Raw genomic sequence first — 22,976 nt, 5'->3', positions numbered from 1 at the left:
ATTTATAAGTGTAGCTATCCTAACATTTCATTTGGCTTTTAATGAATTCTTTATATTGGCCAATTATACTGCGTAAATATTTGGGTTAGAGTCAAAAAATATTAAAACAATGATATTAAAGTATATATATATACTATAGCTATATTCTTGTATTAAAATCTCTTAGTTTCTTATGTGTTTGTTTAGAACATTACATGAAATTGCCTATGACTCTGTCAAAAATAAAAACAGATCTCTTTTGACCTAAGATGCTGAAACGGTTTCTTTACAAGCCCAATTAATCAGTTTTAAAATATCTTTCTATTTTATGGAACATTTATTCAAAAACTAAAATATATGCAAATTAAGGTTTAAGGCTTTTTATATGTATGGAAATCATAATATTAATATAAAAATATCTTTTTTTAAACTTCCATCTAATTTTTAAAGTTTAATTCTTTTCAATTCACTTTTTTAAAAGGGATTTATGCATTAATTATTGTATAATATAATATTATTTAAATATTATTGGTATTCCAAAATTGATTACTTGAGCTTGTAAAGAAATTGTTTTTTTAAAAAAAAGGCCTTTTTTTCAAGCATTACTTACAGAGTTTTGTAAAACTAACAGACTTTGATTATTAAAAAACATCTAATACCCTTGAGTAATATATATTTCTGTATAAATCAGAATGAAAATCATTATTTTCATTAACTAATTTCTTTCTATTATTATATAAAGTTGTAAGGTATTTTGGTTGGTCCTATAAGATCCCAAAACTACTAAATAAGTTTAGTTACAAAATTTAGGAAAACATAACATTAGGACTGTTTTAGGCTATTACAGTTTATCATTTAAGTCTTGCTTTGTTTATTTATGTCCTCTCCTTAAAAAAAAATAACTTTTATGCATAAAGCTTGGGAGTCAATAAAAAAAATTTAGATGATTAAAAAATTATTTTTTTCAGGAGGAAAGTGTAACAATTGGTGTTAGTCTTATTACAACAAGGTAAAACATTTAAATAAATAAATATGATAATAATGTTGATTAACAAAACTAAAGAGTTAGCAATATCATTGCTTTCCCTCAAAGTGCCTCAAAGAGAGCACAGATCCCTACACTTCTTATTTCTTATTCTTATTTGTGAAAAAAATTAAAAAAAAAAAAAATTACACTAACTTACTTGAATATCTATTTATTTATTTTTTTGTATATACATCTAATCTAGTAATTGCTATTTATATATGTAGCTTATTATCTTATAAAATATACAGAATATGATTCTTAATTCTAAATCTATAACTATTTAAATGTTTATGGCAGAAGATGTTTATCTTTCTATCTCTATTTATTTTTTTTATTTTTTCTAAACATATCTTTTTATCTATTTATATCAAAATATCTAATCTGAAAATCATAATGAACAGACAAACAACTCTTTCTAATCTCTAGTTTCTCTATATCTATCTATTAATATTTCCAGTTTATCTGTTGATATTTTATATCTGTTATTAATTCCAATATAATTATGATTAAATAATATAACAATTATTTCAGAACAGAACAGCTTTGGGTGAATAGAATGATTACCTACAATGCTTTATTATTTTAAAATATTGTGCCTTTTTTATATAAAAATTGATTATTGTATGATTCATCATTTTCTAAATAACAATATTTAGATTTTAAAGTTTTTTTTACATATCATTTTAATTTTGTTTATTACCTAGGCTACTTTTAATTTACTTTGTCTGTCAGTTACAAGTATGAAAGAGCTATTTTAACTTGAGTCTTAAGTCTTAAAAACATTATTTAAACATTAAGATTTGTTTTAGGCTATTTTCTGCCACCTTCCTCTTTCATTTAATAGAGAAACCCTTGATGCTTTTAGTGTTTTTATTGATTTTATTATAAGATTCAATGAAGGTACTCAACTAATGTTGGTAGTTCATACTCTATCAGTGGAATATATCAATTTAAAAGATATGAAAATTATAAACAAGGATGACAACATCCATAAGTAGCGAAGCACAAAAAATATGTATAAGAATTTAAAGATTATTTGTCAAAAGCATGTATATTTGGAAAAAAAATCATGAAACCTTTTCAACATTTGATTTTAATTGCTTCATATTTATATTTCAGTTCTATGACTTACAGACTGACGATCAAAGCAAATTACACACTGGATGCTTAAAACAACGGGAAATTTAATTTGATATTTTTAACTACAAAAATTTTAAAAATCAGACCATAAACACCAAAGTTATGGAGAAAAATGTGAAAAATACAAAAATAGCCTAAAACCTGCTTAAAGGCAGTATGACTGTCATAGTTGTTTTTTAAACGACAAGAAATTTAATTTTGATACTATAACTGAAAAAATTTTGGAAATCGGACCATAAACACCTACTACTACTACTACTACTACTAAAAATATTCAATCAATGTAATCCTTATAATAAAGTAAACGGATGTTTGTCTGTCTGTTTTTCTGTAACGAAGGATCTTGCTAACCACTGAACCAATGTGGTTCTCCTTTACTGGGTAGCTTCTCATAGGTCCCCGAGAGGTTTATAACTATTTTGGGGGAGGGTACCAACACCCTCCCAAGAGAAATCGCCCCTAGAAAAAAAATTACTAAAATTAAAAACTAAAATAAAAAACGTGGACAGGGAGGAGTCACCCCCTACCCAAAAAAAAAAAAATTTGATTCTTTTTAAAAAAAATTAAAATTATAGGTTTTGGGATTAAACTCCACCCTCCTCAAGTGCCCCTAGAGGAGTCTAGGGTAGCATAGCTTCTAGTCAGTAATAAAGCTAAACTATGATGCTTGGCAACAAATGGTTGACTTTTGATTTGGCCTCCCTTGAAATTCCTGTTTCCCTGTTAATATTAGCGAACTTTTCCTAGCTATTTATGAAATTTTTACCAACTTTTTAAGAAATGAAATACTTTATATCCATTTGGATTTAATACATAATAATCGGTTTCTATAAAATGATAAAATATTTTTGGATATTTAAATTTTAAAAAAATTTACAGGGTATTAATTATTCAACCCTTTACATCCAATCTGTAAGACTATTTTTAAGATTTATGTAAAACTCTACATTCACAAAACAATTACAGACTATTCACAGGAAAAAAAGACAGGATAACCTAATGTTAAATACTTTTCTTTCAGGGTTTAATAATTTCTTATTATACAAATCTAATAAAGATTGCTATATCTAAATTTTTGGAATTTAACTCTAAAATTGAATAAATTGCCCATTGTCCCTAGACAATATATATTCCATATTTCCATATTAGAGTAAAACACTAGAGAGAGAAAGGTTTAAATAACTGTATCTCCCCATCGCAACTGCCTTGTGCAATCTTTCAATTGGTTCAATGAAAATTAACCAATGGTGTCGCTTATATTAACAGAGAAAGACTAAACTACATAAATTTTGTGTAACTTTTGAGGAAAACGATTCCCTTTTCTCTCATCTTCTTTGAAGAGATTTTCTTCCCCCCTTCCCTTTTTCTTTTTCCTTTATATGACGTCATATAGGAATCGTCTTCCTCAAAAGTGACACAAAAGTTATGTAGTTTAGTCTTTCTCATATTAACACAGCAAAGTTGCAGAAAATAATTAAGAAGCAGACAAAAGAGGTCTTTGAAAAATGAAGGGAGGTAGTTGTATGAATATACATCTATACTAAAGATCTTATAACCCTAAGATTCGCCATTTCAAAAATCAAATAAATAATACAATTATTTTTATAAAATAAAAGATTAAAATGATCACTTGGACTTTCTGATAACAACTTTTTACATATTTTATTGGAATGTTTAAAAATCAAGGTTTTAGACAAATAGGATGTTTCTTAAAATAAAATTAACTCTAATTAAGATTTAAATAATTGGTTGAAAAATTTAAACACTGTTAGTAGGGCTCAGCAACTTTAGGGACTTTCATGAAATTTTAGAATTGGTTTGTTGAGCGTCCAAAGAAAATTGTAATCTAAAGAAGGATGCATTTTGTATATGATAATTGGGGTTGTACATTAATTTATCAGCCATTGTCTTATCCCTTTACATCCAAGTTTGGTGGTTTAAAATGTAAGATATGTCCATTTGGATCTTATAAGAAAATTGGCGATAAAATAAGATTACTATGATGGCAAAGTAACAAAATTATCAATTCAGTAGGTTTAAATTAATGGTTGAAAAGTTTATACAATGATAGTTTGTACATACAAATCTAATCCAAAAAGTTTTTAAGTCAACAAAAGTGTCAACAATTTTTGGGACCAGTATAATTTACAGTCCAATGTCCCCTCCCTCCCTAGCTGTCGCTCTACAATTGCTTGCAATTCATTTGCCCAACAATTTGTAAGGATTCGCTTTTATGGATGTTATCTCCCTTGTTTATTAAATATTTTACCTTAGTTGATGCTTAAAACATTTTCATTCTTTAGATGCCAGTAAAAAGTAAAATATAATCTTTAAAGTTCATGGATTTTTCAATTTTCATTTGACAGATTTTTTTTACATTTTTAATTCTTCATCAAATTTAATGTTTAGTTAAAAAAACTAGGATGATAACAGCAATAAAAGCGAAGCTTTGAAATGGTTGGACAAATGAACATTAACACTTGTAGAGTGTCAGAACTTAATAATATCAGAATATAAATGTATAAAGTCGTAGCTAAAATCTAAGTGAATATGTTAAAAACTGCTTAATACAGGATAAAATTTTAGGACATACCTACATTTTTAAGACTTCATTATAGAGCTGCGTATTATATCGTTGTACTTTGTTGTCATATGAATCAGTATTCCAAAAATTAGATCAATCAAATAATTTTATCCCATAAAATTTCCTGTTAAAAAAAGTTAAAAATTGACATGTTTAAAATGGACGTACGGACATTCTGGTAACATTTATAGAGTTGCTATGCTTTCGAAATCCTATAAAACTACTACAGAAATCACCATTCAAAGTCTAAAATTGATAAGACAATAAGAAAAGAGCTAAACGTTACGGACTGACAACTGACGGATAAACCCTAATTAAAGAAAAGCTTCGCTTTTAAAAACAAGAATGATATCATCAACAAAGGTGAAATTAGACAGACAGACAGACGGATAAATTGATTATAATATCAAATATTAACTTTATTCAAAGTATGAAAAAATTTGATATATCTGTATCAAAATTACTTAAATATGCTTGATATATGCATACTTCTTTAATTAAAATTGAAAGCCAAGCTTATCTATAATTAAGGTTAGTCAGTTGAGGCATGTTAGCATTGCCCTATCGTTATCAAACTTTGATTTCTGGAACATTTATAAAGCACAGGGACTTTATAATCATTAGCAGAGAGTCTGTTTATAATCATTATATTCATCTGATTTTTCAAATAATGATGCCTAAGATAACAAGGTACAATATTATAAGCGAAGCATCTCTATAATCAAGTCATAAAAATGTTATTAACCAGAATCTTGTATTGACGCAGTTTTGCAACAAATTTATATACAATTTTGTTTATACCTTTAAAATAATTTTCTGCTTATTAGGTTTTGACATTCTTCAAGCGTTCATGTTCGTTTGTCCTTCCTTCTGATTTTAGAGCTTTGCTTTTATGGATGTTGTCATCTTTATATGATTAAATAAGCATTGAAGCACAAAATTAATTTTAAAGGACAAATGAATGAAGTCGGTTAAATAGTAGATTTTCAATAGTTCTAATGTCTCAAAAAATAAATATTTATACACACATTAAAAATCACGAAACCTTTTCACATATAATATTTATAATTATAAGTAAATCACATATTCTAAATCAATTTGATCAAAATATCACAATGATTGGATAAAGGATCCAAATGTTTCTTATCAAAAGAAGACCTTGAAGATTCGCAATGATTGGTAGCTATAATTGCAACAAAAAAACAAGGATACCAATACCTAGGAAAGGGTCTTCAATATGACCATTAGCAAAACGCATAAAAAACAAGGATGACAACATCCATAAAAGCGAAGCACTGAATCGGTAGGATAAACGGACATTAACACTTGTATAGTGTCTGAACTGTATAATCGGAATATAAATGTATAAGAGTCGAAGCAAAATTGTAAGTAAATTTGTCGAAAAACTGCTTGATACAGGATAACGTTTTTGGACATACTTACATCTTTAGGACTTGATTATAGAGTTGCTTTGCTTAAAATAGTTTTCTTTGTTGTCCCAGGAATCAATATACAAAAAATCAAAAATTTGTTGTTTAAAAAGGAAAAAAATCAACATGTTTAAAATGGACGTACGGACATTCTGGTAAAGATTTTAGAGTTGCTACGCTTTATAATTCGTACCTAACTACTAGAGGAATCACCATGCAAAGTTTGAAATCGATAGGAAAATTCTAACATGCTTAAATTAATTAATAAGAGCTAACTCTCGGACGGACGTGCGGACGGACCCACCCTAATTTTAGAGAAGCTTCGCTTTTAAAAATCTTGTGTATATTGAGCGGACAATACAGTAATGGTTAGTGAGTTGCTATGCCGCTTTCGAGATAATACCCATTACAGGATTCATCATGACAAGTATTAAATTGATATGACAAGTCTAACATGCATAAATCTAAAAAAAATCTATTAAAGATAGACGACTAACCCTAAATGAAGAAAAGTTAAACGCATTAACTTTTTAAATATTTCTTTGGAAGCAGCTTATAGTGCCTTTAACAAACATTTATACAATACAAATGACCTGTGATAGGCCAGTATAGATTTACATTGTGCAATGGTATAATGTATACTGGCCTGTTATTGGTCATTTGTTTGGATGACGTCATTTTTATAGGCACTAGTTATAATGATATTATTCTGTTTAAGGATATTGGTTAAGGATGTAAAATTTGTTATGTGATAAATTGTGGTTAAGCATGGAAGTGTGGGTAAATGAAATTTTTAAACAAGTGTTTTTATTAGTTTCAAAAAATTCTTTAAAAAATGATAAAATTTGATCAAAATATCTATCACGACAGTTGGGGTAAATTGATTTCTATGGATCTCTTATTTTGAAAAACTTTAAGTAACCAAGGTTATTTAAATCAACATGTTTATGACGAATAATGATTCCTAGAGTTGAATCTGGATAGAGATAGGCGTGATGTAAAGTGTTTAGTAAACTGGAAATAAAAATAAATATACTTTGATGTTCAGGTTTTTAAAAATTTTAATCCAGTTTGGACAATTTTAGGTTCGATTCTTTTTCAGAGACTATGTATCAATATAATATACCATCAATAGATTTATTGGACCACAACAATTTAGAAATGATATAGTTTTTAATTTGTTTATTATTTGAAAAAAACACTAAAAATATGAAAACACATTGAATAAAGTAAAGACATGCAAAGATTTGCCTTTTTGTTTAAATTATTCAACAATTTATCATAATTTGGGCAGCATTTTTCATATCTAATGATAGATGGATTTTATTTTACTTAGATTTGGGAGGATATTTCCATTGAAGAAATTTTTAGCGAAAGCTAATGATTTTAAAATCTATTACTTATTTTCAAAGAGTTATTAATATAAAACAAATATCAAATCAAGCACAGAAGGATATACATATGATGTAAAATATTAAATAGAGTAACAGCACTTAGACCTCTTTGCGGTATTCCAAAACCTAAAACCTAGCGCAGACAGGGAGACCTATATGGTTGTAGATAGGTATACTAAAAACCTGTTGTGGATGGCGATACTTATAAAGTTGTAGATAGGTATACAAAATATCCTAGTGCAGATAGGGTTACCTATATTAGTGTCAATTGGTATACCAAATAACCTTATGTAGATAGGGATACCTTTATTGTTATAGGTAGGTATTCCACACAACCTTATGTATTTAGGAATAGTTATATTGTTATAGATAGGTATGCCAAAGTATACTAATTAACCTAGTTTAAATAAGAATACCTTATTGATGTAGATAGGTATGGTAAATAATAGGTGTAAATAGGTATACCTATATTTTTGTAGGTAGGTATGCCAAATAACCTGATATCGATATACCTATCTTGTTGTAGATATGCATAACAAATAGCATGTTTTTTTTATTGGGTAATGGAGTCAATAGTAAGTTTGTTTAATTATGTAGCATAAAACGCATTTATTGGGATCAACAAACAAAATTGTATACAAATAAAGGAATTTTAAAAATATGGAAGCTATTACTCCATTAATGTTATATTACACTGGAGAAATCTCCCAGTCAACTTGTGGCGGACGTTTTCAAGGAGTGTCATTGCAGAATTGTAAGGATGAATACATTTTATTTTAAGCTTGATGCCATCTTATTACTAAGTCCAATGATTACTTTTAAGCTAACACTGGACTGCTATATATGTAAAATATTGTTTTACAAAATATTTTGGCAAGAATGACGGCCAACTTTTACTAATAATATTTTAAACATAAAATAGTATAATATTACACATATTCTATTTTAATCCTGAGCACTGGCTATCAAAAGCAATTCGATTTCAGTAGTCATAGTTATAAATATTCAATATTATGGCCAGAATGGAGGCCTAAACTAACAATGACACTTTAACCTTACACATATTCAATTTGAGAATATTTACAAATTGATATTTATCAATTACTTTATGAATACTGGCCGTATTATATATGCATTTGTTCATGGTTTAGGGATAATTATCTGGTCTGAGTGTTGACCTACATAAAACGATAACGGTCAGAATGACGACCTACATTTGATATTATATAACGTTATCAGAATGGTGACTTATACTATGCAATAATGGTCAGAATGGCGACCTACATTCGATATTAGATAACTTGATTAAAATGATGATCTATACTAAGCAATTACGGTCAGAGTGACGACCTACATTTTTTGTTACACATACATAAAGACCGATTTTGGCCAGAATGAAGACCAAAATAAATAATATAAGTTTAATTAGAATATAGCCTGAATGCTGGGGTTAATAATACGGCTTAGACACATAATAGAATATTGTTTACAGCTGTTGTATAAGAAGGTTGATTAAGATACACATTTTTAATTTTGGCTTGATATTATTATTATAATGCAACCTTCAATTACAGGAGCAGAACTACTCTATAACTTGATGTTCTAATAGCTTTCTGTGCAGGTTATAAAAAGTAGTGCGGCTACTTTATTACTTGGCATTAAAATGTGCTATGTTATAAAAACATGTGCTACGCATAATTAACCAAGGTTTAAGATATCCATTCATGTATATTACTAAATAGTAAATAGCGCAGCTACTCTATAACTCTAGCCATAATCGATATTAGTAACCTTTTCGAATTAGGAAATATTGTTCTAGAAGGATGGCAATCTTAAATGATACAAAAAAACTATTAGAAATGAAAACCTTCTCAATGAAAAGTATGATAAGGGGGGGGGGAAGTTTTGCCACTTTCGCGTAAACAGTGTGCTGTGGACTAGGTATTGATTTTAGATTATAGGTTATTTAGGATAAAAGTTTACTTTTGGGTATTAGTTCACGAATATTTAATCATTTTTTGAATAGGTCTCCAGGTTCAGGTGCTGCAGGCTGGAAGGTCGTTTCTGGACAGGTAAAAACATTAAATTTTTTTTGTTTGAAGAGTTAGAGAGCAACTTATAAAACAAAATATGCTTCTTTTTGAATGTTATTAACATATCTGCAGAAAAAATTAAATTCAGCCTCGAGGTTCAGGTGCTGCAGGCCTCCAGGTACACTCTGGACAGGTAAAATTTAAAAAATTTATTTGAAGAGTTAGAGAGCAACTTATAAAACAAAATATGCTTCTTTTTGAATGTTATTAACATATCCGAGAAAAAATTTAATTCGGCCTCCAGGTTCAGGTGCTGCAGGCCTCCAGGTACACTCTGGACAGGTAAAAATTTTAATTTCTTATTTAAAGAGTTAGAGATACACTTATTAAACCAAATATGCGTGTTTTTGGATGTTATTACCATATTTGAAGGTAAGTTGACAATCGGCCTCCAGGTTCAGGTGCTGCAGGCCTCCAGGTACACTCTGGACAGGCAGTTATAATATTTTTTGATACTTTTTGATTTGGACACCTTACCTGGATCCTGGTGACCACTGGTGACTGCTTGTGGCCGCTGGCAAGGTAAATTCCAATAAAGGTAATATTTGATATTAGAGGAAAGGTTTCTAAATAGAAAATTATTAAAATATAATAATATGACAAAATTCATTAAGTAAGTCTTCTATTTTTGTTCCAGGCAGGCTCTAGGTAGCCTCCAGGAGCCTGCTGGACAGGTTTAAAAAATCAATTTTATAATTTGTTTTATATAGATGAAAGGTTTGAGTTGTGCTCCAGATAGGGTCAAGGTGGCCTCCAGGAGCCAGCTAGATAGATCTGTATTTATTACTTTTTGTTTATGTATGGTTTTCCACACATATGCAAAATATACAGATACTCAGAATGGGGAATGCAATTTCAATAGGATTCAGATTATAAAGTATAGATGCTAGTGAAATAATTTTAAAATTACTACTGAGAGAGGTTAATTTTATCCAGATGTCATCCAGAGCTACAGATTCTCTATCCAGGTTAGTCTCCATCCAGGTTAGAAAAATATAAAGAAATTCTTAGATTGTATATTCAATCCACGTCTAAAGAAAAAGGCAGGAATGCCTGACACTTTCTGGCAAAAATTGTATTTATTTTTATATCTTATATTTGTTAAAAGTTCCTCTGATATTCTAAATGGCCGACTGTTTGTCTGTGCATATGTAAGAAATATTATGGAATAAATGTAAATTTCTTGGCAACTAAGTACTCAAGATAATATGATGATAATTCAATTATGATAATGACATCCAAAAATACGCATATTTGGTTTAATAAGTTTACCTCTAACTCTTTAAATAATTTTTTTAAAATTTTTACCTGTCCAGAATTTACCTGGAGGCCTGCAGCACCTGAACCTGGAGGCCGATTGTCAATTTACCTTCAAATATGGTAATAACATCCAAAAAGATTCATATTTTGTTTTATAAGTGTACCTCTAATTCTTCAAATAAGAAATTTTTATTTCTATCTGTCCAGAGTGTACCTGGAGGCCTGCAGCACCTGAACCTGGAGGCCGATTGTCATTTTTTCTTCAAATATGGTAATAACATCCAAAAAGATGCATATTTGGTTAAATAAGTGTACATCAAACTCTTCAAATAAGAAATTTTAATTTTTACCTGTCTAGAGTGTACCTGGAGGCCTGCAGCACCTGAACCTGGAGGCCGATTGTCATTTTTTCCTCAAATATGGTAATAACATCCAAAAAGATGCATATTTGGTTAAATAAGTGTACCTCTAACTCTTCAAATAAATGTTTTTAATTTTTATCTGTCCAGAGTGGACCTGGAGGCCTGCAGCACCTGAACCTGGAGGCCGAATTTAATTTTTTCTGCGGATATGTTAATAACATTCAAAAAGAAGCATTTTTTGTTTTATAAGTTGCTCTCTAACTCTTCAAACAAAAAAATTTTAATTTTTTTACCTGTCCAGAAACGACCTTCCAGCCTGCAGCACCTGAACCTGGAGGCCGATTGTCAATTTACCTTCAAATATGGTAATAACATCCAAAAAGATGCATATTTTGTTTTATAAGTGTACCTCTAACTCTTCAAATAAGAAATTTTAATTTTTACCTGTCCAGAGTGTACCTGGAGGCCTGCAGCACCTGAACCTGGAGGCCGATTGTCATTTTTTCTTCAAATATGGTAATAATATCCAAAAAGATGCATATTTTGTTTTATAAGTGTACATCTAACTCTTCAAATAAGAAATTTTAATTTTTACCTGTCCAGAGTGTACCTGGAAGCCTGCAGCACCTGAACCTGGAGGCCGATTTTAAATTTTTCTGCAAATATGATGATAACATCCATAAAGATGCATATTTGGTTAAATAAGTGTACCTCTAACTCTTCAAATAAGAAAACTTAATTTTTACCTGTCCAGAGTGTACCTGGAGGCCTGCAGCACCTGAACCTGGAGGCCGAATTTAATTTTTTCTGCGGATATGTTAATAACATTCAAAAAGAAGCATATTTTGTTTTATAAGTTGCTCTCTAACTCTTCAAACAAAAAAATTTTAATTTTTTTACCTGTTCAGAAACAACCTTCCAGCCTGCAGCACCTGAACCTGGAGACCTATTCAAAAAATGATTAAATATACGTGAACTAATACCCAAAAGTAAACTTTTATCCCAAATAACCTATAATCTAAAATCAATACCTAGTCCACAGCACACTGTTTACGCGAAAGTGGCAAAACTTCCCCCCCCCCCTTAGTTGTGAAATTGTTGTATTTCGAAAGGAGTTTATTCTTTAATTTAAAAAACAGTTACACTATAATTTAGTCAATCGACCCTTAGAAATGAAAATCTTCTCAATGAAAAGTATGATAATTAGTTGGAAATATTGTATTTCGAAAGAAGTTTATTCTTGTGTCATTTTTGTTGTGAAATAAATGCATCAACAAAATCGCAACTCTATTTTCTAACGGCAGTTAGGGTTTACCTTTTGTGAAAGTTAAGATAAATGGCAAATGCGCGCGCACAAATGTTTGTGCAGAGTGAACTCTTTAATTTAGTCACAGGCATTTTGTATACCTTGTGTCAAAGTTTTTGTATGGTAAGTGTAACTTATGGTTACTCTATGACTAGTTTTTACGACATTTTTTGTATGAAAAAGAAAAATAGAAACGCATTAAAATGCTATAAAATATTTCACCAAATTTTACTTTTATATAGAACTTTAAGATTACTTAGAAGCGATACTCTTATTCAAGGAAACTATTAATTTATAATACCTTTCTGGCTACTTAGTTATCCGCTGTTTTAAAGGCTTTCCCTAAAGCTTGCGAGTTAAACATAAACATTATATAAAGCATTTTTGTCTGTAGCTTAAGATTTCAACAACTATTGAACTGGTTGAGTTCTCCACAATATGGAAGCTTCACATAAGTATCGAGGTGGAATGAACTTATTATTTTTAGTCTTGTAGGATGGTTTTTTAGGCTATTATTATGATTGAGAATTACAAAAATGTTTTATTAAATTTATCTGGACATCAATTATTATTATCTATTTGGTAGATATTGTTTTACCTGTTAGTGGTATTTTTTACTATTTAATTTTACTGTTTTGAAAGAAAGATATGTAAAAACTGACTACTAACCTGGGGTTAATAATATAAACTGTGCCTAGGCAAAACGAGTTGTAAGCCATCTACTTTTTAGTCTATTATTATGATTTCCCTTGAATACCAATCTCCTTGGTGTTTATTTGCAGTATGGCCTTGTTAAATACTATTATGTTTATGCGGTCGCGATGGAACATTTGGAGAGTTGTATTTTTTACTAACGGGTTGTGAGGTGTTAATAAAATAAAACACAAAAATTAATGCATCATAACCTAATAAGGATTGTATGGTTTGGTTGAAGGGAACAATTGTTAATGTAATTCTTTAAAATGATTGGTAAGAAGAAATTTTATAGCCTTGTCTAAAAATAGTTATAAACACAGATTCCATAGTTTTATTGTTTTTGGAAAACGTCCTTTTTATAAAAAGGTTAGCCTTGAGCTATAGCTAGACCATAATCTTATGTATATGCCTTATCCGGGTAACGACCTTTTAGAACTAAGATACAAAAACAGTCAACAAACACGCAAAAAAAATTTTTTTATCCATCTCTACTAAATTTGGTTCAGTAAAGCTTTTACATATTTCATCAATTTGTTTAAAAAGCAAGGTTTTGGGTAAGTTTGATGTTCTAAACCAAATTACCTTTTATTAAGATTTAAACTATTGGTGGAAATGCTTAGACACTGTTGGTTGGCAGGAAGAAAGGGGACATTTAGCTGTTTATTACCAGGGACTAAATAGGCTAAGACAATGGTCGATACATTGATGTGTATCTCCAATATATAAACCAAAAATTACCCCTTCTGAAGATTTCAATTAGTGGTTAAAACGTTTGGACATTCATCTTAATTAACCAACTTATCAAAATTTAACAAAAGTCCCCAAAGTTGTTAAGCCAAGGAATAATACAACTTTGGGGACTAGTGCAATAAACATCCCATTGTCCCCTTCCTTCCTGGTTTATTACACTAATTCCCAATGCTTTAAATAACGCTTTCTTATTCATTGGCTCAACAGCTTTGGGGAATTTTATTATATTTTGATTGGTTTGTTCATAAAGTTGAGTGTCCAAACATTTTAACTACAAATTGTAATCTAAAGAAGGAGTGATTTTGTATATAATCATTGGTGATGTACAATAATTTATCGTCCATTGTCTTATCCCTTTACCTCCCTGTTTGGGTGGTTTTAATTGTAAGCACTGTCCATATGCATTTAATAAGATTTCTATGATGGCAAATTAACAAAATTATTAATTCTGTGATTTAAAATTAATGGTTGAAAAGCTTAGACAATGCTAGTTTGTACAAACAAATCAAATCCCAAAAGTTTTTAAGTCAACAAAAGTGTCAACAATTTTTGGGACCAGTATAATTTACAGTCCAATGTCCCCTCCCTCCCTGGCTATCACTCTATAATTGTTTATGATCGTTTGACTGATAATTTGTTGATCCTCGATTGAATGGATGTTGTCATCCTTGTTAGTAGCGAAGCTACTCTATAATTCACAATGTCCGTCCGTCCGTCCGTCCGTCTGTCCGTCCGTAATTAATGAATTGGGGGAAACGTGATTTTCTCGGCTCCTATAAAAGATAGAGAGCTGAAATTTTTTGACAATATTCCCATCATTAAGGAGCACAATTAACTAAAAAACATCAATGGCGGTCGGACTGCTTTTTAGCAGGTTTTAGGCTATTTTTTATATTTTCCAAATTTTCCACATATCTTTGGTGTTTATGGTCCGATTTTCAAAATTTTTTCAATTAAAGATATCAAAATTAAATTTCCCATCATTTGAAGAAAACAACAATGACGGTCAGACTGCCTTTTTGCAGGTTTTTGGCTATTTTTATATTTTTCACATTTTTCCCCATATCATTGGTGTTTATGGTCCAATTTTAATAAATTTTTCAGTTAAAGATATTAAAATTAAATTTTTGGCGTTTTAAGAAAAGAAACAATGGCGGCCAAACTGCCTTTTAGCAGGTTTTGGGCTATTTTTATATGTTGATATATTTCTCCATATCTTTGGCATTTTTGGTCCAATTTTAAAACTTTTTTGCATTAACAGTTTCAAAATATTTTTTCCCATTGTTATGTGCATCTAGTACATATGTAATTTACTTTAACCATCTTCATCATACAAAATAAAACAAGGTTTCATGTTTATTTTCTCCAATAAATCTATTATTGATTTTAATAAATACACTTAAAATCAACTTCCACTTATTCCCATCCACAATTTTTGTGCTTCGCTACTTATGGATGTTGTCATGCTTGTTTATTAAATATTTTACCTTAGTTAATGCTTATTACATTTTCATTTTTCAGATGCCAATAAAAACTAAAATTTAATTTTTAAAGTTCACGGATTTTTCACTTTTTATTTGATGGATTTTTTTTCATTTTTATTACTTGAAATATCTTCATCTACTTTAATGTTTAGGTAAAACAAGAATTACAACATCCATAAAAGCGAAGCTCTGAAATGGTAGGACAAATGAACATTAACACTTGTAGAGTGTCAGAACTGAATAATCAGGATATTAATGTATAAAGTAGAAACAAATTTTAAGTAAATTTGTTGAAAAACTGTTTAAATACAGGATAATGTTTTAGGACATACTTACATTTTTAGGACTTGATTATAGACATGATCTGCTTATAATGTTGACTTTGTTGTCATACGAACCAGTATTCAAAAAATTAGATCAATCAAATAATTTTATCACATGAAAATATGCTGTTAAAAAAGTTAAAAATCAACATGTTTAAAATGGACGTACGGACATTCTGGTAATGATTATAGAGTTGCAATGCTTTCTAAATCCTACCTAACTACAACAGGAATCATCATGCAAACTTTGAAATCGATAAGACAATTCTAACATGACTAAATTGACAAAAAAAAGCTAACAGACGGACGGACATACGGACGGACGTTAAAAAAAGTTATTATAAAACTTTGGGGACTAGTGTAATAAACAGCCCATTATCCCCTTACTCTCTGAGTACTACACCACCAAAAAAAACCCGGAAAATTAATCATTGATGTAAATGAGTACCAACCTATATTATTATTTAGTGGCAATTTTGTTGTGTTTGTCCATTAAAATCTTATAAATGTTTTTAAAAGTCTAAGGCAGGGTTTAGGCTTTTTGCGGGTATAAAGTTTCACCTTCCCCCACCTCTTGTAAAAAAAGTTAGTCTTTTGTTTTGGCTTTTTTTAGTTATTATTTCTCTGCTTGGGGAAAAGACTTTATTGTCCTTGTAAAATGAATGTTTGTGTTATTTTTAAAAGCGAAGCTTTTCAATAATTAGGGTTGGTCCGTCCGTTTGGAATGGATAGCCTTTTTTGTTAATTTAGGCATGTTATAATCGTCCTATCGATTTCAAACTTTGCATGGTGATTCCTGTAGTAGTTAGGTATGTTTTAAAAAGCGTAGCAACTCTATAATCATTTCCAGAATGTCTGTATGTCCATTTTAAATATGACAATTTTTCAATTTAAAAAAAACCAAGTTTTTTATATGATATAATTATCCGATTGATCTGATTTTTGGAAAACTTGTTTCTAAAACAACAATGTACATGTACAATGTTATAAGCGAAGCATCTCTACTGTTTCAGAGCTCCGCTTTTATGGATGTTGTCATCCTTAGCTGGATCTTTATATCATTTCGATGGTGCGCCAAATCGGGGTGCGCCGAATTTCAGCCAATCACAGCGCGGCATTTCGTTAAATACTGTGCTCTCATTGGTGGAAAGTTGGCTCACCTCGATTTGGCGCACCATTTATATGATTTAAAGATCCAGCTCTTGTCACGTAGCTAATATGGAGCTCTGAAGAAAGGGAATTTTCCGATTTTATAAAAAATCCTGAATTTTTTGTCATGCAATTTTTAGAAACAAAAGCTAACTGCTTATGTATTTTATAAGATTAAAATAATATCAAATATCAATTTAATATGAAAAATGATAAAATTTCAAGTAACATTTTTAAAATTCTTATAATAAAGTAACAGGATGTATGTATGTCTGTTTTTTTCTGTTTGTTAGTACTGAAGGATATTGAACTGCTTAACCAATATGGTTCTTTACAATACAGCTTCTCATAAGTCATAGAAAGGTTTATAACTAATTCTGGAAGGAGGGTACTAACACCCTCCCAAGAGAAATTTCTTTAATTTCAAGTGCCCCTAGAGGCCTCTAGGGATGTATCCTCTAGTATATACATATAGCGCTTTAGAATTGAAAAAAAGAATATTTTGATAAAAAAATTTAAACCTTACTTTTAAAGTCAGCTTTTACTAAAAGTAAAAATTTTGGTTTAAACAAAATGGTTGATGTGTGTGTGTGTTTGTACGTGTGTGTGTGTGCGTATGTGTGTGTGTGTGTTTGTACGTGTGTGTGTGTGCATGTGCGCGAGCGAATATGCACACTTTCTACGTAATATACTTGAAGTGACGTAAAAAAAAGGCAGCCGGTTCTGCTAATTTTTGGTTGTTAACATTTATTTAGCAGCGTCTATATGTTCTTGGTAATATATTAAGATTGTTAATACAAAGTTTTCTTTTTTACAAACCAGGTGTATTTAGACTGGTTCTGAGCCTACTGAAAAACCAAGTATATTATTGTAAAAACTTTTTCTGAAAGAAAACAAATATTATGTTTTTGGCCAAGGCATTCCCTTATAGCATTTATCTCATGTATCTGATATAGCAACAAATGCATGATTTCAAAGGTTTGAGGGGAAAGGGGGTGGGTGGTAATCAAATGTATTTTTTTTAATTAGGATGTAAATTTTTTTTAGTTCTGGGGTATAGCACCCCTTTACAACCCCCCCCCCCCCCCCCCTCCCAACTCCTATTTGAGTCTGTGGCAGTAACCCTAATCTAGTTTTCATGAAAAAAATTACCCAAAAGTTTTTGAGCCATCTAATAAGATAGTAAAATAAAAACTTTGGGTATGGGTTTCATTTATAATCCAATGTCCCCTCCCCAGCTGTATGTGAATTTACACATAAAGAGAGAAAAGGGACAATGGGCTATTTATTACACTAGTCCATAAAGTTTTATAATAATGTGCTCCTATTCGTTGGCTTAACATTTTTGGGAACTGTTAATGATTTTTTATTGGTTGGTTCATTAGGTAGAGAGTTCGAACTTTACAATCTTAATCTACACAAGGGGTAATTTTGTTTCTTAACATTTGAGATGTACATCAATTTATGGAAGTCATTGTCTTATCCTTTTAGATCCCTGAGTTTTATATATTTATTTATATCAACGTGTTATAGACAGCTTTCTGCGGGTATTATGCGGATAGTGTGGTTGAGAACCGGTTCAAATCCAGCGGAAATACCTGGTTGTCCGCAGCCTGTCCAGCTTCTCCTTCATTAACTTTACTTTATATCCGTAAAATAAAGTAACATGATGACTGTCTGTACCTAAGGATCTCGCTAACCTCAGAACCAATATTTCTCCTTTACAATGTAGCTTCCCATAAGTTTATAACTATTTTGGGAGAGGAAAAAAATTTTCTCCTTAAAAAAGGCCTCCCCTCAAATATTTTTTAAATGCGAAGCTTTTCTATAATTTGGGTCGGTCCAACCGTCCACCCGTCTGTCTGTCCGTACGTCCATCCGTCACAAATGAATAGCTTTTTTCGTTAATTTAGCATGTTAGAATTGTCCTATCGATTTCAAACTTTGCATGGTGATTCCTTTAGTAGTAAGCTACGATTTAGAAAGCGTAGCAGCTCTATAATCATAACAAGAATGTCTGTACGTCCATTTTAAACATGTTGATTTTTCTACTTTTTTAACTCCAAATTTTTATGTGATCTAATCATCCGATTGATCTGATTTTTGGTATGTTGATTCCTGGGACAACAAAGTATAATGTTATAAGCAAGGCAACTCTATAATCAATTCCTAAAAATGTAAGTATGTCCATAAACATTTTCCTGAATCAAGCAGTTTTTCAACAAATTTACTAACAATTTTGCTCTGATTCCCATACATTTATATTCTGATTATTCAGTTCTGAAACTATATAAGTGTTAATGTCCGTTTGTCCTACTGTTTCACTGCATGAAATATTGATTTATATACAGCATGCCATAAAGTTTATAGTTAGAAAATGTAATAATGATCATGCTCAAAATTTTTTTACGAGAAATTTCACTTTTTTTGTTTCAGATTTTAATAATATTGAGTATAGGATGTCTTTCTTTCTTTCGTTTACACCTCCCTTAATAATATGTATAACAGTTAAATCTTCGGGTATAGTCCCTTTCGTGGCAACGCCCCTTAATGGCATTTCTTCGTATTTTCACAGTACTTTTTCCACTACATCTAAAGGGGCTCTAACCCTTTGGGGCAATCACCTAACCTAATATACCCAAAATAACCTAAGTCAAAAGCCATTTAGAAAATACGACGAATCGCCTCGAAAGGGACTATATCCAAATCTCTAAAACATTTGTAGAGTTTCAGAATTGAATAAGCAGAATATAATACATAAGTCTGAACAAAATTGTAACTAATTTTGTTGCAAAACCACTTAAATATTTATTCTATTTAGGACTTGATTACAAAGATGCTTCGCTTATAACATTGTACCATGTTCCAAATGGAATCAGTATTCTAAAAATCAGATAAATAGGAAAATTGTAACTTACAAGTTAAATGGACGTACAGACAGTATGATACCAATAATGGAGTTACTACACTTTCTAAATCATACCTAACTGTTATACCTATCATCAAAGTTTGAAATCAATAGGATAATTCTTATATGCCTAAATTAACAAAAAAACTAACTGTTAGGAAAGGACACTGTTGATAAACAAAATTATCCCCCCCCCCTGGTTTAAAAGATTTGAACACTCAACTTAATAGACCAACCAAAAACCAATCAAAATTAGTTAAAAGTCTCCAAACTTAATAAGCTACAAAATAAGAAAACGTTGTTGGGTGATTTTATCAAAACGTAAGACTACCCAATGTCTTATAAAGTATCTTGACCATTACGTGCGGAAATACAAAAGCAAGGAATATAAATGGCTAAATTTATATTACAAGAAAACACAAAAATAACAATAATGGAGATTAGAAATAAACTATCAACGGAATGAAGAAACACAGGCTTCAATAAAAAACTAATTGTTGGTTGGAGAAGATGAACTCCAATTTAGTTTCCGAAAGTGTACCTAGCGTCCGCGTCCTATCTCGAAATTTGCTATTAGCTAAAAAAGCTTCAAACTTCCAAAAAAAAATTAAAATTTTAAACATTAAAATTTTGAATGTATAATGTATAAATCGCTTTGTTTTCACAAATTTCCAGAGTAGCTGAAAAAAAGGGTCTGCAATAATTGGGTTATCTGCTGTACACTTTAGGAAACTAGGGCTCGAATAGGAAATCCATTTAGAGCTGATCTTGGAGAAGGCTGTGGGTCTCAGCTGGACTTGATCCACTCGTTGAACTAGAATAATAGAGGTGTAAGAATTTAGAGGATTAAATAATTTATAATACTGTCCCGAAATTTTATGGGAAAGCTTTAGTCTATTATAATATAATTTCTCTCAAATAAAGCTTGAAATATAGTGCTATATTTTTTTAGGGGTCTTCAGTATTGTTGGTCTATTCCTCTAATCTCTATTATAAAAATACAGTAATATCTTACCGACTATTGCATAGCTTAGCAGTCCACACCAACAACTATGGGTCTAAGGTCCATCCAGGGATCAACGGGCGCTGGAAGGAGCAGCAGGGTGTGTATACATGGCTCTAGTCTGGATTTTGGGTGAAGTTAGGTGACTTTCTCTTTAACTCTAGTATTACACCTTATTCTAATCTATTGGCCTTCTATCCAGTACATATACATATACACATATATCTTTAACTAATTTAAGGATCCCTAGATGTCCTTTTTATAAACTATTGGCCTATTGGAAGTTTAACACGGAACCAAGTGGTCCACAGGGAAGGGGGGGGGGGGGTGTCCATTATCACAAGAATCTTCACACATCTAGGCCTCCTGAATCGTACTCGGAATTTACTCTAGTCCACACTGTTAACCATACAAACTCTATAATAAACCCCGTCTATTGTCCCCTCTCTCTTTGTGTGTGGGGACGTTTTAGTTCTGAGCTGGATCTTTAAATCATTTCAATGGTGCGCCAAATCGGGCTGAGCCAACTTTCCACCAATGAGAGCACAGCATTTTATGAAATGCCGCGCTGTGATTGGCTGAAATTCGGCGCACCCCGATTTGGCACACCATTGAAATGATTTAAAGATCCAGCTCTGGTGTTTGTGTGTGTTGGTATGTGCAGGAAGGGAGGGGACAGTACACTGTAATAATCTTTTCTTATTCGTTGGCTTAATAACTTTGGGGACTTTTTTTGATTGGTTGATTCATTAAGTTGAGTGTTCAAACATTTACACCACTAATTTTAATCTACAGAGAGGGTAATCTTGTGTATCATCATTGGGGATGTACATCAATTTATCGGCCATTGTTTTATCCCTTTAGATCACTACACACACACATAAACTGAAAAGTTGACTTGTGAATTACAATTTAAAAAGAAAACTTGTTGGGCCAAGAAAAAACACAGTGGGATCCAGTGGGACATCCAAAAAATTTAAAATTGACTTTTATCTATCCTAGGAATTAATAATGGCTGTAAGTAGACAGCTAGAAAAGAAATTTTTAAAAAATATTCATTTTTGGCGGATTTATGCCATTTTTAAAAAAGGTAGTGAAAAATTTCTTTTCAGTTTTGATGATTTTCCAGATTTTTTTACACAATTTTTTCAAAGCAACAAAAAATACATTTATGTTCATCTTATGAAAATAATTTTTGATTGAGGTACTTTTCAGATACCTGTACCAATGTCTAATTAAAGACACATTTAAAAAAAATATTTTTTGGTGGTGTAAATTGACATTTTGTGAGAAAATTTCACCAAAAATATTAAGATTTTTAACCCCAAAAAATCAGTTTTCTCCATTTTACCCAAAAACGTCCAGGATGCCCTGGGTTTTGCAATAATAATATTAATATGCAACATGTATTGTGTTTAAAACAGTTTTCATAACCTGGGGCCTCCCGGCCGTTTTTGAGTAATTGAGAATTTTACATTGCATGGTTTGAACAATTTCGTTCTTGTTAATTTGAAATTTTCCCTCGTTAGAGGGGGAAGGAGTCATTTTAGAGCCCAAAGTCATCTCTGCAATGTTTTTTAACTTTTTGAGGCGGAACTTTCTTTACTTATGCATTATTTGCCTCCGGCCAACCGTTTCGCCATTATTTGCCGCCGTAGGTGGTATTTTTAACGATTTTTGCCGTTCTCACGGTTTTAATGGACATTTAAGGGAACAAGGAGTCCTTAAAAAAAGATGACTTATAAATACTTTTATTTTAGCAATTAAATTTGCTAAATTTCATGTGTTCTGAAAAAATTGTATTTCTAACTGGTTTTGGTTCAGCAGAAATTCAAATTCGGGGATTAATTATAATATTGCAAAAACATTATATATGCGTCTGAAAGAAAGAGAGAAATATACGTTTGAGAGAGAATATAATATAAGCAATTATGTTTATATTCTTATACAAACTTTAAATGAAGATAGCTAGACTTAGAACAGTTAGGGAGTTGAATCCATTTTTATAGAAGCAGAAATATAATCTATGATTATGATTTGGACCCTCTAAAACTGTAATCTACCTTTCCACTTTCCCCTCTCTTGGTG

The 22,976-nt window shown here is 30.8% G+C and overlaps 1 long non-coding RNA gene across 1 annotated transcript; it reads left to right on the top strand.

Annotated features, from left to right (window-relative positions):
* The first annotated feature begins 9,576 nt into the window (after nucleotides 1–9,576).
* LOC145307320 (uncharacterized) lies at nucleotides 9,577–10,621 on the top strand. The gene is made up of 2 exons (XR_013875394.1): nucleotides 9,577–9,626; nucleotides 10,358–10,621. It is a non-coding gene; the product is annotated as an uncharacterized LOC145307320 (long non-coding RNA).
* The last annotated feature ends 12,355 nt before the right edge of the window (nucleotides 10,622–22,976 follow it).

This window comes from Acartia tonsa, chromosome 15 (genome assembly GCF_053477335.1).
Source record: "Acartia tonsa isolate MP-2025a chromosome 15, ASM5347733v1, whole genome shotgun sequence".
Taxonomy (NCBI): Eukaryota; Metazoa; Arthropoda; class Copepoda; order Calanoida; family Acartiidae; genus Acartia; species Acartia tonsa.
This window is presented reverse-complemented; position numbering and strand designations above follow the sequence as displayed.